General features: G+C 42.3%; 1 protein-coding gene across 1 annotated transcript in view; it reads left to right on the forward strand.

The window, feature by feature from the left end:
* The first annotated feature begins 1,048 nt into the window (after positions 1–1,048).
* LUZP1 (leucine zipper protein 1) overlaps positions 1,049–17,909 on the forward strand; it is a 138,241-nt gene continuing 121,380 nt past the window's right edge. The window contains exon 1 of the mRNA XM_077481897.1: positions 1,049–1,290. The gene's annotated coding sequence lies outside the window, so the exon portion shown is untranslated. The remainder of the gene's footprint in view (positions 1,291–17,909) is intronic.

The following is a 17,909-nucleotide window of genomic DNA, read 5'->3' on the forward strand; positions in this document are numbered from 1 at the left end:
TGTGCTGGCGCCGACCACCCCCCCCCCCCAATGAAATCAAGCCTTACCAGTGCCAATTAAATGCAGCCTATCAGTGTCCATCCGTGCAACCTCATCAGTGCCTACCAGTGCAGCCCATCAGTGTCCATTCGTGCCACCTCATCAGTGCCTACCAGTGCAGCCTATCAGCATCCATCAGTGCCCACCAGTTCAGACTATCAGTGCCACCTCAACAGTGCCCATCAGTGCAGCCTATCAGTGCCACCTCATCAGTGCCCACCAGTGCAGCCTAACAGTGTACATCTGTGGAGCGCTCCTCAGCTCCATCCAGCCCCTGGTCACAGATAGAAGACAGAGCAGCCAAGTGGACGTATTCTAGTTGGCTGCTCCGTCTTTGGCCAGGGGAGGGGGCGGGACAGAGTCGGGAGATTGCCTGGCACTCAAGTGTGTCTGTGAGCCCACAGCCAAATGCGGGAGATATCTGCATTCCCATTCTGGCTCTATCCATCTCCTAATCCCATCCTGGCTCCATCCATCCCCCGATCTCATTCCAGCTCCATCCATCCCCTTGATCCCATCCCAGCTCCAGCCATCCCCTCAATCCCACCCCGTCTCTATCCATCCCCCTGATCCCATCCCAGCTCCAGCCATCCCCCTGATCCCATCCCAGCTCCAGCCACCCCCGATCCCATTTCGGCTCCATAAATCCCCCCATCCCAACCCAGAACCATCCATTGTGGCAGGTTTTGGCGGGGGGGTGTTGCACCAACGCACTAGCCTGACTTGGGGGGTGGGGGCTAAAACCTTGTTTTACTGCACCAGGTGACACTAACCCTAGTGACGCCACTGCTTGATAACACACTTTTTTTTTTATCAATGTGGGGGCATTTGTTTTGCGGAAGTGTCTGGCTTTCCCATACACTTGAATAGTTTGGTGTATTAGTGAGAGAGAGCCGTGACGTTGCCTGGTGTTTGTACGTGTCCCCTGGCCTCCAGCAAACACTGCACCCTCTCCCTCCCCGGCCGGCTGTGTGCTCGTCTCCCCGGTCTGTCCCTTCCCCTGGGCTCTCCGGGGCCCCGCCTATCAGTGCACGGCCCAGCTTCTCCTTATATGGCCGAGCCGTGACGGCAGCAGTGTGGAGGCTGGTTCTAGGGAAGGGAAGCCCACCTTGCATTGTTACTATCCCCTGCCTGGAATGTGATGTCTGAGCCCTGCACTGCAGGGAAGAGAAGGGGGGAAGAGCTGCTCAGGAAACCGAGCCGCCACCGCCACCAGGGACTTTCTTCCTTTCCTGTGCCATTGTACGCCAGGTAAGTACCGCTCCGGGGTGCTCGGGTGTACAAGTTAGTGGTGTCATGTCCTCTGAGGAGACTTTCAGCTGGTGACCCCCCTCCCTGGGGAGTGCTCAGACGTCCTGTGCTGGTGTACAGCCTATAGCACGACCCCCATTGGCTTGTAGTTGTGTCTCCCACAGTCGTGGATGTGGAGGAATGTGCTGCCTCCTGTAGTCCTCCAAGGACTGCAGTCACCTCCTCTGCAGTGAGAAGATCAGGTGGGCTGCTAACACCTTCCTCTATGAACTTCTCTGTGCCAGGGACTGTGCCAGGGACACCTCATGGAGGAATCCTAGGCATTTCATTCTGAATTTTTATTTTTTTTAATCATTAACTCTGAACACCCCCCCCCCCCCCTCTCAAAAATAAGCCCCCTCTGCGAAGCCTATGAGGGGTTAAACGCTGCTCCAATAGGCCTGGCTGACATTAAAAGACGATTATGAATTCCTTATGCTGATTTTGGCAAGACTGCAGACACGACGTTCTATGTGGGATTATAAAATGACTTCCTTATTGCAAAGAATTTTTTTTTTTTTTTTTTTATAATAGTTTATTTTTAAAACAAGGTTACTTTTGTGGCAGCGTCGTTGCGGTGTACAGAGCTTAATGGGGGTTATTGAACACTGAGATGGTCCTTTTTGGCTTGTTGGGTTCCGTTTTGCCGCAGTCCTGTTCCTGTTAGGATTTGTACTCTCTGCTTGAGTCATCAATCCGCAACACATTTCACTGTTTAATGCCTGCGGGGCTTAAAGGGAAAACTTTTAAAAAAGGGGGGGGGACGGGACACCAAATTCTGCTTCTGGGGTAATCCATGACATGGCACACAAGGCCCAAAAAAAAGAGTCCACACGTTGCCTTGTTTCAATTACATTCAGATGGATTTCTCATGCTTTTCCCAAAAGCCCCCCCCCCCCCCCTTCTCTGTTCCTTTCCGCTTGCAATACGAGCTTAGCCTAAATATTGGTGTGGGGCTACTGTGCGGAACCAGATGAGCTGATTAATTTAGGAGGAAAAAAAAAAATGCGGCAATAAAAATCAGCAAAACTGCATCAAGGTCATCTGCAGGCTTAAGCTTGCTGTGCAGTTCAGCAAAATTCCAATTACTAGTTTCATCTAATGGCTAGCCGCAGAGGAGCAGCGTCTTCGCTCAAGGAATGTAGTCGTTTGAATCCTACCGTGTTTGTCCGAATGTGGAATTGTAGCTGAAATCTTTTTATATTGCTACGTTTTTAGTCTGGTTTCTGGATGTATTAATAGAGGCATGGTCTTTACTGATCACGTGTGGTCTGTTTGAGGGTTTTTGAAGCACCCTTTTAGATTATTTGTCAATTAACGCATGGTAGCAATAATTTAACCCCATTTAGTTTAGAGTACACACCACAATACTAATGCAAATGATTGTACGTATCCTGTGATTTTTCTAGTCTCTTCTCGCTAAGTCCACCATTCTCAACTAGGGTTCCTCTGGAGCAGGGGCATTGAATTAAAAATTGGGGACTGGGCGAAAAGCGTTTTTGAATCTTATGTTTTGTATTATGATTTAGGTAGACATTGTATGTCTATCAAAAAATAGCACCCCCCCTTTATATAAGGCGTCTCCAGCACAGCACCCCCTTACATACATGGCCGTCTCAAACGGTCTCTTTGCCCCAGGTGGCCCCATCGCAGTGCTCCTATACATTTTTAGTGTCAAGACAGGCAAAGGGCAGTAACCAGGAGGCAAAGCAGGACAGTCTGGATAGGGGTAGTGCCATTTCCATCTTCCTGTGATACTGGGACAGGGCATGCACATGACAATGTGTGTATTTGGGGTTGTGCTTTTTTGGATGCTAGCAGTCCTAGAAACCAGTGACTGCGGAGGGGGAAGGTAACCTGCACTAGGGACTGGTTGGCTGGCAGTCTGTATGGGACTGTCACTGTGTAAGTCTGGACCTCGTTCAACCATTTAGTGAGGGCTGTTCTAGATGTTTCTGATGGTCCCTGCATAGTACTGGGTCCAGTGCCACTTTGCAGAGCTGGCAGCATGCCAACTGATCTATTTAGCGGTCTGTAAGGGGACATTCTTCCCACAGACCAACAATACATGGGGCATTCTTCCAACTGACCTCTGATGCTGTCATTTTAGTAGGGGTTCCCTTAAACCTCAATTTATTTTATGGGATGTAAACAGTTGAGAGAGGCTGCACCAATTTTTTATTTTTGCCCCTCCTGTAGTTTTATAGATGTTGAATAAGGACTGCACCAGTTTTTAGTGTTTGAAAGAAATGAAAGCCCTTGATGTAGTGGTGCAGACATGCTAGGTTTACTTGCCTGAATATGAAATGTATATCTTTTATCCACCGCACATTTGGTATCTCGTTGAAAACCGTGCAGGTACTCTGACATGTCATGTATATAGGAAGCAATGGCTAACATCTTCTAATATTTCTCCTTTAGAATTAGGCTGGCCAATATTGTCTCAATAATAAATGATCAGAGGCCTTTATTCCCAAAGGAATATGGTCCTTGTCCCTTAATTTTTTAAATGAGGGCAGGTGAAAGATACAGTGGGCTGTCAAAGGTAAGGCAAGAATTGAGTCAGGTCTTGGCACTCCTGAGGGCTTGCTCAAGGATGGACACACATTGCCGGTCGTGTATGGGGAGATATCTGATCTGTGATGCTCTAGTTTTGATTAGCGTAAAGGAGTTGAACTCCTGATGGTTTCCACAGCCATCCTTGGCTTCATTAGAGAGATTTACACTCACTACTTGTCCTGCTGACATTGGTTTTACTGGACAGGAAGTGAGGGAAAATCTACAACAGGGAGACAGAAAGGGGAGGGGAAATCTGACAGGGTTTTAGTCATTCCCTACACACCCACACTCCTATATAAAACGTGCAACCCCAATTCCACAACAGTAATAACTTGGCAGAGGTTCTAATTTTCCTCTCTATCCAAGAAGAATGGGGGGGGGGGGGGAGGGTTTAGCTGGAAGACTGTTGGAGCAGTAAAGAAAGGAAAAGTGGTGTCTGTTTCTAAATCGCAACCAAATTCCCTTATTTTTTTATTTTTTTTCTGCACTTTAAAAAATAAAAGCAGTGGTGTGATTGGTTGTTCTGGTCAGCCTAAAGCTGAACTTCTTCAGGTATGATTATTACATCGGTCCAGCTTGGCACAATTCAGGTGTGCATATCTCATGCTTGATGGTCTAGCTCTCCACTGGGGAAAATGGAAATCACTGCAGTAGTTGGTGGTACTACAGTGATAGTTGCAATGTTCTGGGTCCTGTGCCACTTGGCCTCCCTTCTGTATAGCGACCAGAGGGGATGCTTGCTCACGCTGCCACCATTCACAGAATGCCTTGATTTCTTTCAGTGGATATAAGGCACTCTGATTCATTGAGGTGGAGAGGAGGGATGGTGATGTCACAAAAAGAAAGGCGAGTACATACTGCTGGGAAGAGGGGACTTAAATTACTTATTTTTCTTTTCCTGTTTTGGTGAAGGAAAGGGTCCTGTTAACTTGGTTTTTTTCTTGATGGCCTCCTTATGCCTTGGTCTGTACTGTTGTTGTAGAGTAGTATACCGATGTCCATAACCAGCTACCTAACAGCCAGCTTTGTATATCCGCCTAATGAGCCATTAACTTCACTTTCCTGTTCATCAGGTTTTCCTAATTGGTTCAGTTGCATGTTGATTTGTAATAATGTTCTATTGTGATGCTTCCTTCCAAACCTGGACAACTGACAACAGCCAGATAGCCACTATGCCTAAAATGTAACAAGGAACATTTAGGACCCATTCACATTCGGGCAATTGGGAATGAGAGCAAGACGTGCCTTAGGGTACCATTCATCCTAAATGTAGACTGTAAAATCACGCCTGGTTCAAGGCAAAGATTTGCTCCCTGAACTTCTTTGGCACAGCAAACGTGCATAGGGAAGCCCATTCAAGTGAACAGGCTGCCCTATGTGCGACATGTGGAAACGTGCGTGAATCATGCTTTTTAAAATTGCAAGCAAAACTAACTCAGAACAAGTCTGAGATTACATTTTTGACACCTTTTTCTATTGCTGCTTCTTCTGGAATTTAAAGTATTGAGGCTTTTAAAGTGGTGCACCCAATGAATTTCTCTTTAATCTTTCTACCTGTGCTTTAGTCTAGTTCAGGGGTTGGCAACCTGAAATGGAGTCCCATCATGGGAGTCATGCCTCTGTGGCTTAGTCCTGCAATGGGACTTGTAGTTCCACAACAGCTGAAATGTCAAGGTTGCCTATACCTGGTCTATAATAAAGTTGTTTATTCACACACTTAAACCATTGAGTGCTAAATTCAGACATGCATGTATATGATGAAAGCTAAAAACGTTGGCTGCATGGATCCCAAGCTTAATGTTTGGATCATGCAAAGGAAGCAGAAGTGTTTATTCAATGAATACATATACTGGCAGATACTGTCTTAAGATGATCAAGAATCTACAGTCAAGGCTGTTTGCTGCTTAGATTCTTTTCTGATCAATTACCCCCCCCCCCCCCCCCAAAAAATGCAATTGCATTTTGTTGATATTGGACATCAAAATCATTTTGAGATAATCTGTCTTCTTGCAAGCATCATGGCATTACAACCTGCGACATCGGCTTAATATGAATGAAACCTAAACTTTAGCTCCTTTTCCATGGGGTAAATGCAGTGATGCCTAGCAGGCAGCTTTGGGTACAAGTGGTATTGGCTCCTGATGTCTGTCCTCCTCATTCACCAACATAAGAAAATGTTAGCCTGTGTCATCTGGCAATTGTCATGGAGTAATGCTGCTCTTATGAAAATTTGTTTCTTTATCCCATATCTCAGAAAATTTGGGATTACAGTGATCTGTTTGTATCTTATGTCCCCTCCCCTCTCTCTTTTTTTTTTTATTTTTTTTTTTTTTTTCCTTCATATTCCATAAAGAAAGGAGAGGACGAGGAACGTTGTGACCCAGTTATTAGTTTCTGCCTAGATCCTTCTCCATCCTTACATACTTGTAACTACATGCCAGAATTTTTAGACCTCATGTACACTGCAACTCTTCTAAACACCTTTTCTCCCAGCAGGAGAAAGCAGCGTTAAAATATTCCTGAAACCTAATTTTTCAAACGTGTTAAAAATGAATACGCAAGAGCTATACGTGCCTAGAGCTGAAATATGTTTAGGCACGCCAAGCATTTTTATTTCTTTTTGTGGCGAAAAAGCTCCTCTCCTGAACATGCTGGCCCTGAGGTGTGTGTGTGTGTGTGTGTGTGTGTTTGTTTGTTTTTGTTTTTATATTTTAATTTTTTATGGTGTGTGTGTGGAAGGTTTTTGTTTGTCCCCACTAAATAAGGTAAATTTCACCTGACTTCTATTTGTAACACGAAGTTAAAAAATAAAAAAAATAAAATTAAATAAAGGGCTAGGACTAGAGAAAATACTGCAATGAAATCGTGAATCTTATGCTTTCAATTCCAGTAATGTTAAATTTGTGTTTTTTTTTTTTTTTTTTTTTTTTTTTTTTTTTTTTTTTTTTCCCCCTGTTACTACTTGGTGACATTTACATCAGCACTCCTATCTCTTTTTTTTTTTTTTTTTTTAGATGTAATTGCCATACTGCTTGTGCAAGTTGAGACACATAGGGGGTTATTTACTAAGGGCCGGTTCACACTGCGAGCCGCGGCGAGGCGTCTCCGACTTCCTCGCCGCGACTTGCAGGGGGGGTCAGGGGCGACTTGCAGAGGACTTCTGCATAGAAGTCAATGCAAGTCGCCCCCGAAGTCGCCCCGAAGTAGTACAGGAACCTTTTTTCTGAGTCGGAGCGACTCGAGTCGCTCCTCTCAGAACGGTTCCATTGTACTCAATGGGGACGACTTGCGGGAGCGAGGCGAGCCGAGCCGTGTCGCCTCGCCTCGCGCCGCAGTGTGAACCGGCCCTAAAGGAAGATCCACTTTGCACTACAAGTGCATTTGAAAGTGCAGTCACTGTAGATCCGAGGGGGACATACAAGGAAAATAAAAACCAGCATTTTAGCTTGCACATGATTGGATGATAAAATGAGCAGAGCTTCCCCCTCATTTCAGATTTACAGTGACTGCACTTGCAGTGCAAAGTGGATTTGCCTTTTGTAAATAACCCCCATAATGTCATACATTCTGTCTTGTGCATGTTCAGTATAACAATACTTTGAGAGCCCTCCTGACATAAACTTTAAAAATGGCAGCACGTGAGTGTGGGGCCTGGGCAGGTTGAGAACTGGTGGAAGTGAAGAAAGTCGCATGTTTCTAGAGGTAGGGAGTCCTCCATAAAATCCTTGTGATTTCTTGACATTGGGGATAGGAAGTGAGGGGAAATTTCCCCAAAGTGGACACAGCCACCAATAAAAACCTGATGGATTTTATCCCTTCCTTGTGCTCAAAACATTTTGGATGGAGATTGGCTTGATATGATTATACACATTTTATGGCAGAGTCTGCAAATTCTGCTGCCGTGTGTTTTTAGGATTTTTGAAAAAACAGTGGGGCTGATTTACTAAAGCCCCATACACACAGAGTGTGTGTGCGTGTGTTTTTTTATTTTTTATTTTTTTTTCTTCTCTTCAGATTTACCAAAACCATGCAGTGTAAGGGCCTGCCTGATTGCATACAACATGAAACTCCTAAGGTTTGACCTCATATTATATGGTTTTGGTAAATCTGAAGACAAAAATCAGCAGAAAATCTGATAGTGTGTATGGGGTTTAAGACTGGAAAATGCAAAATCTGGTGCAGCTGTGCATGGAAGCCTATCGGCTTCTCATTTCAGCTTGATCAATTAAACTTTGACAAAAAAAACCTGGAAGCTGATTGGTTTATTTGCAGAGCTGCACCAAATTTTGCACTCTCCTGTTTTTTAGTAAATCAGCTGTACTGAATAAAGTCACAAGTGAGGTTTAATTCACTAGACAGGGGTTTCAAACTGGCGGCACTCCCGCTGTTGTGAAACTACAAGTCCCATGAGGCATTGCAAGGCTGAAAGTTACAAGCATGACTCGCAGAGGCATTATGGAACAACAGCTGGAGGGCTGCCAGTTTGAGACCCCCTGCACTAGGACTTCCAATAAGCTATACATTTGTACGTTATTCCAGTATTACTTGTACTGACATTTTAGTGTGGGGTACGCGGGTCCTTGTGGCTTTGGGTCCATCAAACCGCTTTCCAAAGGAAACCTACAAAAATTCTTCTGGGTATGCATGTGATGTACAAAATGATGCATACTTAAGGCATGCTGGTCAACATGTGGTCAACATCTGTGCTTGCCAGTCCATTCAAAGTTGGGAGGATTCATAACTATCTGAAATCTGCTAATGATGATGCACATGATACAATTTCACTGTGCAACCGCCTCTAGATCTTCCAGCTATGCAGTGCAAGGAACTACTTAATTACATGTAGATTTTATGAATAGTTTAAGTAGGTCCTCTTACTACATAGTTGTTGCCTTGCTTTTATATATTGTGGTGTGTGGGGTTTGTTTTTTTATTTATTTTTTTTCCTTCCCCAGCAGTTGCTCCATTGTGGGTTGGGTAAGAGAGCATTGTTAAGTATTTAATTTGGTATATGAATGTTCACATTAAGAACGTGCATGCAGTTTGTATATTCTTGTAGAACAAGTTCTCACAATGACAGGAAAGGTTAGTTTTTAAGAGCACAAACATAATTGCTGGTTTATTATTCATCAGACTTAAGTGTGATTTGCCCTATATATTGACTGTAAACTCTAAGAGTGGAAAACAATACTATTTACAAAATGTGATTCTGTACATTTTGGGGTACACAGCACTACTGAATCATGTACCTAAATGAATGTGGGGTTTATTTATTTTTTTTTTTTTTTCCGGATAACAGTCTCCCAATCTTGCTGATCCCAGGCCTGTCAAGCAGCGATCTGTCTGTGAGGCACACCTTCACATGCATTCGTGTGTGTGTGTGTGCTGGCATTTTTCATTAAGGCTACGTTCACACTTTTACAACTCCCAAGGCTGCTCTGACTTTGGGGTGCAACTTCAATACGACGGTCTTTGACCAGTGATGATGCATAACTGTTGCATTATATAACATTCAGTTACGACTTCTAGGGGTTTACCTTGAGGCTGCATTCGCACCTGAGCGTTTCAAAGTAGCACGTTTTACTGCAGATTTTGTTCAGGCACCAATGTAAAGGGCATAAAAAATGCCTGTAATCTGCCCCAAAGAAGCTCATGTTTTTTTTTTTTTTTTTTTTTTTGAGCTTCGTGCCTGTTTTTTATTTATTTTTTAGGCGTTTTGCTTCAGATGACAATACGCTCAGATGTGAACTGGTGCCATTTGAAATTAATGGGATTTTTTTTGTTGGGAATTTTTCAGGCATGTGTGGGTTTTATTTTTATTTTTATTTTTTTATTTTTATATTTTTTTTCCGGGAGTTTCACAAGATCAAAACAAAAGCTCGGTGATCCTTTATTTTTATTTTTTCTCCTCATGCTGACAGCAGAGGAGGAAAAAAAAAGCCGATCACCGACTCATCTTAAAGGGACATCGGTCCTGAAAAGGAAGAGGCAATTATGCCATCTGACATTGCCCACAAGTGCCACCCATCAGTGCCCATCACTGCCACCTATCGGTGCCACCTCATCAGTGTACATCAATGACGGACAAAAATTACCCTTTTTTTTTTTTTTTTTTTTTTTTTGTTTTTTTTTTTTTTTTAATAAAAATCACACAGGTGATCAAAATACCACCAAAACAAAGCTCTATTTGGGGGGGGGGGGAGATTAAAAATTTGGTTACAGTATTGTATGACCACACTATTGTCATTCAAAGTGCATCAGCTCTGAAAATTGGTCTGGATAGGAGGGGGGGGGGTTTAAGTGCCCAGTAAGCAAGTGGTTAAGGAAACTTATGAAAGAAATATGATGGCAGCCATTGCTGACCTCTCCTGATATTGCTAGAGTCTCTATCATACTAATGCTTTGGCTTCAGAACTGACCTTGTACAAGTATAAAGATGATGGCTTTGATGGGTCAATGATATTGAAGTTTTACAACCAGACAACCAGCATTTCCAGAAGACCAGCATGTTTTATCTTCTATAGCTTGCTTAGAGCTTTATATTGCTTTGTATCCTATGGGTAAGGTACTCGCTGATGGTGCATTTAGTTGCTTATACATGTATAGCATTTTTCTGGTGCTAGGTAAGCAGTCCAAGTGAGGTTGCTAGACATCCCAGATGCTGGTAAAAAGCTAAGGAAATCACAAATGAACACTTCTAGCTATTCTTTCTCTTTATTTGGAGTGGGGACAGTTGGTTTGGGCATTAGTGGTTATGAGTACCTGACAACCATGGAACATTGCAAGAGATGCCTCAGCTACTGCTTGAGAACAAGTCACTCGTCAGCCATCTGTGTGCATATGCCCTATTTGTTAGTAATGTACTTTGTTTGAATGCTGTTTAGGTGCGTCCTCACCACCTAGCAACACTGAAAGTATCCAGCGTCCATGACTATATGACTTTGGGCTATTGGATGGTAACCGTACTTTGGGCAACTTGTAAGTTTAGGCACAAGTACAATTATAGCTGAATGGCTTACTATACATTTATATTATTGTGTGTGTTATATTTACAATTAAACTGTTTCTTGTGTTAATGACACACACGTTGCTATAGTACAGTTGAAAGTCCTTATCTTGCACAGTGTTACCTGTCCAAAGTCCTTTCTATAAATAATAAACTTGTTCTGGAATATGAATCATAAAGCCTTATGGAATCTTCTCTGGGGCATTAGGATGTTATAAGAGTTTTTATTTTATATTGTTCTTTGGTGAATACTTTGTCACAAAGTCAAACAAGGCAGTATTCTGAGTAAATGGCATTACTTGAGTATGAAAGGGAGACCAAAAACCCTGCATCAGACTACATTGTTTTTTTAGTTTACTTGAGCACCATGGATGCTCATAAGTGTTGCTCCTAAAAGCAGAGGAAATTATGAGTTTGGTGTTGTGTACAACACCAGTGTATGTGGTGTGGGTATTTTTATTTTTATTTATTTTTTAACCCAAGGTGAATGATGTAATGAAACCCTGCTAAAGCAACTTAACTTAATCTGGGGTCTGTGGGAAGGATGCCTTTGTTTTTCTTTTTTAATATTGGCTTTCAGTATGGCCATCCTTTCAGACAACTAAAAATATTTGGTGTCCTGGAATTATACAAGCACTACCATTGGGAGGTTGATCGAAGACGGCTGAAGGTACACTTTTTTTGGTTCCATGGACTCTTGGCTGAGAATAATTGCACTAGAAAAATGTGTGGTTAACATAGATCGCATTTAGTGCAGTGAAATGATCTTCTGTTTTCAGCCCAACTAACAAACGGGGTGCCAGTCTGTCATTGCTGAACTTCTAAGCAATAAAAATCAGATGAATGGCAATGCATATATGTTTTTGAGAGGGCCTTGACAGCTAATTAAGCAAACTCCTGGGTTTGCAAGAAGAGGACTATGGCAGAGCTTAGAATTGAAGGCCGGGATACAGTGTGTGGCTGAGTCAGTGCATAGAGGAGCATTTATTCACAAGGGGAGTCTACAGGTACCGAACAGTGTCTACCTCTATAATCTATACATTAGATTATCTGATCACTTCTGCTATGGTTTTTTTTTTTTTTTTTTTTTTTTTTTTTTTTTGTAGTGAACCATTCTATACACCTACTCTGAGGGGGGGGGGGGGGGGGGGGAGATTCTATAAAGCTGCTTTGGCACTTTTTTAGTGTTCAGTTGCCTGTCAATGTGTTGCACCTAATTCAGAAAACCTCCTGAGTTTTGGTCCTGACAGCAATGCATGCATCAAGTTCAGGTACTTCTAATGTGCTCCACTTTTACATTGTGGTGCAACACCAAGTTCAGTATAAAATGCTGATCGTTCGTATCTTACGAAAGTGGAGCTAATGAAGAGCAACTTTCTTTTGCCGTACAGAGACAAGATTTTGCAACATTTCCTATGTGCATTGTAGAAGAACTTGTCACATGCTGCGCCACCTACAAGTTCTTGACGGGCACATGAATTTGGCGCCAATTTTAGATTAATGTGAGACACGTTTGCAAAATGTATCTGCTCCAGTTTTAATCAATTTCAGTGACTTTTTCAAAAGTACAGCTAAAATGGGTTTCCTTATCTGTGGCATGACTACAATCTATTGTTATGTTGTGCTGAGTCATTGTCCTGTCTCCTCCCATTCTTCTGCTCCAATTCTAAATGTATTTTAATGTTGAAATTAGTTACAGATAATGGCTTTCACCTGGTTTTCAGTTCACGTGAAAAAGGCATTCCTAATGTGTTGTACACTCAGCGGTAATTTGGGAGGGGGGAAAAAAAATTGCTGACGACTGAATGGATGGTAACATAAACTTCAGGTTCTCCTCCTTGCTTTAGCAAAGAAGTCCTTTTTACTGTATCCATTTTATATATTGTCATCGCCAGTATTGGTTCCACCAAGTCCAGTAAAAACCCCAATGTACCGTATATACTATTCTAAAGTAGCATTGCCAGCTAAACCACTGAAATGGTCAACAATAATATTTTTAGAAGGCAATGTGGTAAATGAGGATAGGATCTACCTAATGAAAATGAAATTAAAAATTCACCTTACATTGTCCACTGTTTTAGTTCTTAGGAGAAACACGTAATTAGAAAAACCATAAGATTCTTGTGGTTTATATGACAGTGAAATTCCCCTGCGGGTAGGTACTGTGTGTTTTTTCTTCAGTTGACTCAGAGGAATGTCTCAATTATGACGTTGAAAGCTTGTCATTTAAGAATTATGTTTTAGGTGTCACAAGAAGAATGTATCCCAGACGTTTGTTTTAATTTAGCTGTTTAAAAGAAACACAGGAATTCTCAGTATGTTTTCTTCTGTACATTTAGTGAAAAGTAAAATTTGCTGACTTGTAGGTGGTACCATTATGTCATGTTTAAAAATAATAATTAAGGGAGTTTTGTGGTCGGAGACATTCCATGACTTTGTGAAGGCATTGGTTTTAAGGTCCTAGTCATCTGAGGTGACCACTTTCTTAAAACTAAAAGTATTTAGTTTACATAGGGCTGTTACTTTTTATTTCCTTCAGTTATTGTCTATATAATATGACTACTTTGTTTTAAATTTAACTAATAAAATTAAAAAAAAAAAAGTGGTTGCATTTTTATGTGAGGACACATGCACACTGGCTTTTAGTACAACCCTAACTCCAAAAAAGTTGTAACGCTGTGTAAAATCTACATAAAAATAGAATACAATGAGTTACAAATCTTCCTAAACCTATATGTAATTCACAATAAAAAATTTAAACCATCAAGTGTTAAAATGGTTGTAAACCCCTTACAACCACTTTAACCTACAGTTAAGCCTAGATTGAGGCTTACCTGTAGGTGCAAGAAATGTCTCCCCAACCTAAAAGGTTTAGGAGATATTTGCAAGAATAGCGGTACCGATGTCTACGGTGCATGCGCTGTAGATATCAGGCGATCATGCCGTTAGTGGTGACACCAGTGCGCATGTGTGGGAGTGAGGTCATTGCGACTCTGGCCAGTCACAGCGGTGCAGTCACTCTGGGTATCATGGAGGTGGTGACTGAGGATTGCTGTGGGGGCTTAGATCTCTGTTTTAAGTAATTCATAATGAGCTAGCTTTGCCTTGCAGTGTGTGTGTGTGTGTGTGTGTGTTGGGGTTTTATTTTTTATTTTTTCCAGCCAGTGATTCCCTACACCATAAGAACAATCTTAGCGACTGTTCCAATGCTTGCTGCCGCCCTCTGGTGCTTCTACCGACTCACTGCTTCCATCGGTGAGTTGGAGAACAGATCTGCCGATCCTTGTGGCTTCACTTCCCGGGTTCCCTACTGCGCATGTGCAAGTCACGCTGCGCAATAAGGATGGTCCCCGCTGTCTCTGGGATCCGTGTGTTTCCCAGCAGACAGTGGGGGACCCGCAGGAAGTGGCCTAAATATCCGCAGATTCTGCGGATATCTATGCTGGAAGTGGGTGCAAATACCTGTACTTTACAGGTATCTGCACAACCCCCCCTCCCCCCTGAAAGGTGCCAATTGTGGCACCAGAGGGGGGGAAGGGTTCCAATAAGTGGAAGTTCCACTTTAGGGTGGAGCTCCGCTTTAAAGAGGAACTGCAGTCTGCTCACATAATTTGTAATAAAAAAATCTTTGCCATTCTGAAGCTTCCGTCCAACCACTTTGCATATTATTTTTATATATGTGTGATATCTATATCTTTCCCTGTAATTGCAAATATGCTGCAGAAATCTGCATCCATTTTAACTGTGGGCAGCTGAAGCTGCTGCCTGTTCACGTTCTGGATTTACACCGACACACCTCTAGCTCTGCAGCTCTCATTGGCCCTGTGCATGATGTTATAAACCTAGGCTTTTTACCAAACAGGAAGTGGGGTATAAAAGGTATTTACGGGCAGGAAAAAAAAAGTTTTACTATCCAAAAGTTTAAAACAAAGGCGGAAGATTTTTAATAGATGGAAAGTTTGAGAAATATGACTGAAGGTCCGCTTTAATAGCAACAAGCTGTTTTGAGGGTAATTGCACCAGCATAGTAGGCACTCAAAACGTACATTTTGAAGATTTCTGCAATTCTTTTTTTTTTTTTTTTTACTCTTGGAGCATAGTGCCCATTTGCACTAATGTGTGATGTGATGCATTAAAGCAATGCGTTCATATTTAATGGACTGTTGACACCGACCACCACGCACACATACCAAAAAAAATAAAAAATGCAGGTCTGTTTTTTGTTTGGGGGGGGGGGGGGGGTGTGTGTGTGTGATGTTGTTTGTGTGGGTTTTTTTTTTTTTTTTTTTTTGTAACACCACACAATGGGGCGGATTTTAATAAAGGATCTGAAAGATTTGCTTTAATTATCCAGTCACATGAAAATCCCTGTTTTACTTGTACATCTGTATATGATTGGATAATTGAGGTGAATCAAAATTCTCTCTAAAACACGTGCATTGTGCTATGCTTTGTATTGTGCAAGAGGAATGGAAATGAACACATAGCTGTGCTTTTTAAAGAGGAAGTAAACCCTGATCAGTTTGATTCCCTGCAAAGGTAAAGCATAATGGACTACTATGCGTCCAATAGTAGTCCATTATGTGTCACTTACCTGACACAGGAGCCAGCGAAGTCACCGCTGTAGTCTGGAGCCTCCATCTTCTTGGTGGGTTTCATCGCTTCGGAGCTGCGATGACGTCACTCCCGCGCATGCGCACGGAAGCCGCCACTCGCGGCATATCGCTGTTAACTGCGGCGCCTGTCTTTCGGCAAATATCTCCTAAACCGTGTAGGTTTAGGAGATATTTCTTGGACCTACATGTAAGCCTTAATCTAGGCTTACCTGTAGGTCCAAGTGGTTTGTAAGGGTTTACAACCACGTTAAAGTGTTTGTTACCCCAACATTTTATGTTCCTGATGTGCCTACTGTACCATGCACTTGTATTGGAAAGTATCCTGTTCTTTGTATTGCTTCCTTTATGTGAAATCCCTGGTGTTCCTCTGTGTTCCTCTGATCAGACTCCCAAGCCTCACTCCCTCATGCATGGCCTTTTAACTGACAAGAGCAGTGTACTGCTGTTTCTCCTTTCTCCCCCCCCCCCCCCCCCCCAGCTCTTATGCAGCTGAGAACAGAGGGAATGTGATCCCTTATTAAAAAAAGAGTGGGGGGGGGGGGGGGCGGTTATTTAGTGTGTTTGTGTTGGTTGTCTTTTTTTTTTTTTTTTTTTTTATTTCTATTTTTTTTTTTGTAGCTATACACCATTTCTATTGTAAACTGAATGGGTTGCTTTACAAGAAAGTTTGTTTGGTTTTACAATCACTTTACCATACATTGTGGTATAGCACATTTTCTATCTGCAACCTGCCAGGTAACTAAGGCTTCTCTCTGGTTTTAAAGCACTATTGTGCCGTATTCCCTTAGTGGGTATATGAAGGCTAGCGGCCTAGAAAGGGTTAAAACCGCTGGCGGTATTACAGCGCTGCCCCATTGATTTCAATGGGGAGCAACAGTGGAGGAGCAGTAATCACACCGCTCCAAAGAAGTTGCTGGCAGGACTTTTTGCTGATGTCCTGCCAGCGCACCACTAAAGTGTCTAAAGTGTGACTAAAACAATGGTGCAGCTTTTTTAGGGCGGATTGCAATCGCTATTTCTAACGCTATAGCGCCTGCAAAACACCCTGGTGTGAAAGGGATCTTAAGCTGCCAAAAGATTTGCAGTTCTTTGCAGCTGGTCTTGGGATTCAAGCACCACTGACACACTGCGTAGGTAGGTGAACCCCCCCCCCCCCCCCTTTTTTTTTTTTTTTTTTTTTTTTTTTTTGCAATTAATAACCTTTGCCAGCACTTTCCAAACGGTGCCCCAGGGGGCCGGATGCAGCCCTTGGTGCACTATTCCTTCCACTGACATTACCAGTGGGGCAAATTCCTGCCACTGACACCACCGATGGGGCATTGTTCACTTTCACTGATGCCAGAACATCTTCTACTTCCACTGACTAGTCAGGCCCCTCTAGAGTCTGAAGGATAGTAAACTGCCCCCTTTTATTTTGAAAGTTTGGAGACCCCTGGCCTTCTCCACTGAGGGAGACTAAAGCTGGATACACACTATACAATTTTTTTTTTTTTTTTTTTTTTTTTTTATTCTTCCTTTTTAGATTTACCATATAATATGGGGTCAAATCTTAAGTTTCAATTTGTATGCAATCAGGCAGACCGTTGCACTACATAGTTTTTATTTTTTTAATCTGAAGGCCATCAAACAACAAGTTGTAGAGTGTGTATCCAGCTTCAGTTTTTGAAAGTGTAAACTGCACACTTCCAATATATCTGTCAGGATCCCAGCCCATGCAGTTTTGTCCTTGTGTAGAGTTAAGACACCACCACTGATCCATCTAATCGATATTTGAAGGTTGTGCAAACTGGCTGTGGATGAAGAGGAGACTGCTTATCTAAGCGGTTTGCTCCTTTTGTCCTATGCAAGTGCAATGATTTTTGTTGGTTCCATTCAAAATTTGCAGACACTTGTCTGCCATGCCATGCTGTGCCCTTAGTTCCTGCATCTGTTCTGGATACCGCGTTGTAGGCTTTGTTCCTATGGACAGTGGTGTACTTCAGCTATGTAAATTGGTGGGTATAGCACAGAATTTATTTCTTTTGATGGCTACGTTTTTACTTTTGTGTAAGCATTTTTGGCAGGGACTCGATGCATTTTGCATAAGTAGTTACCTTTTTGGATACATGGTTTGATGGTTCCTATTTAATTTTACAGTCATGTTATCATTATTCTAATGTGTGTAGTGTCATCCCTGCCAGAAGGCAGATAGTTTATTTTAGCTGTATGGTATTTATGGAGCTATAAAATGTTGCCCAGACTGAAGTACACTCGCGTCAATAATTCATTCATCTAACCTCTGAGTCCCGTCAGTAAATGCTCTCTGTTAATGCTGTATCTTCCAGGGATGGATTTTTATTTTTTTAACATTTTTATATAGGGGATTTACTATCTCATTTATCAATTAATTTATACGCGCA

Source organism: Lithobates pipiens, unplaced genomic scaffold (genome assembly GCF_037356315.1).
Source record: "Lithobates pipiens isolate NorthernLeopardFrog02 unplaced genomic scaffold, aLitPip1_a1.2 Scaffold_16, whole genome shotgun sequence".
NCBI classification, from domain to species: domain Eukaryota; kingdom Metazoa; phylum Chordata; class Amphibia; order Anura; family Ranidae; genus Lithobates; species Lithobates pipiens.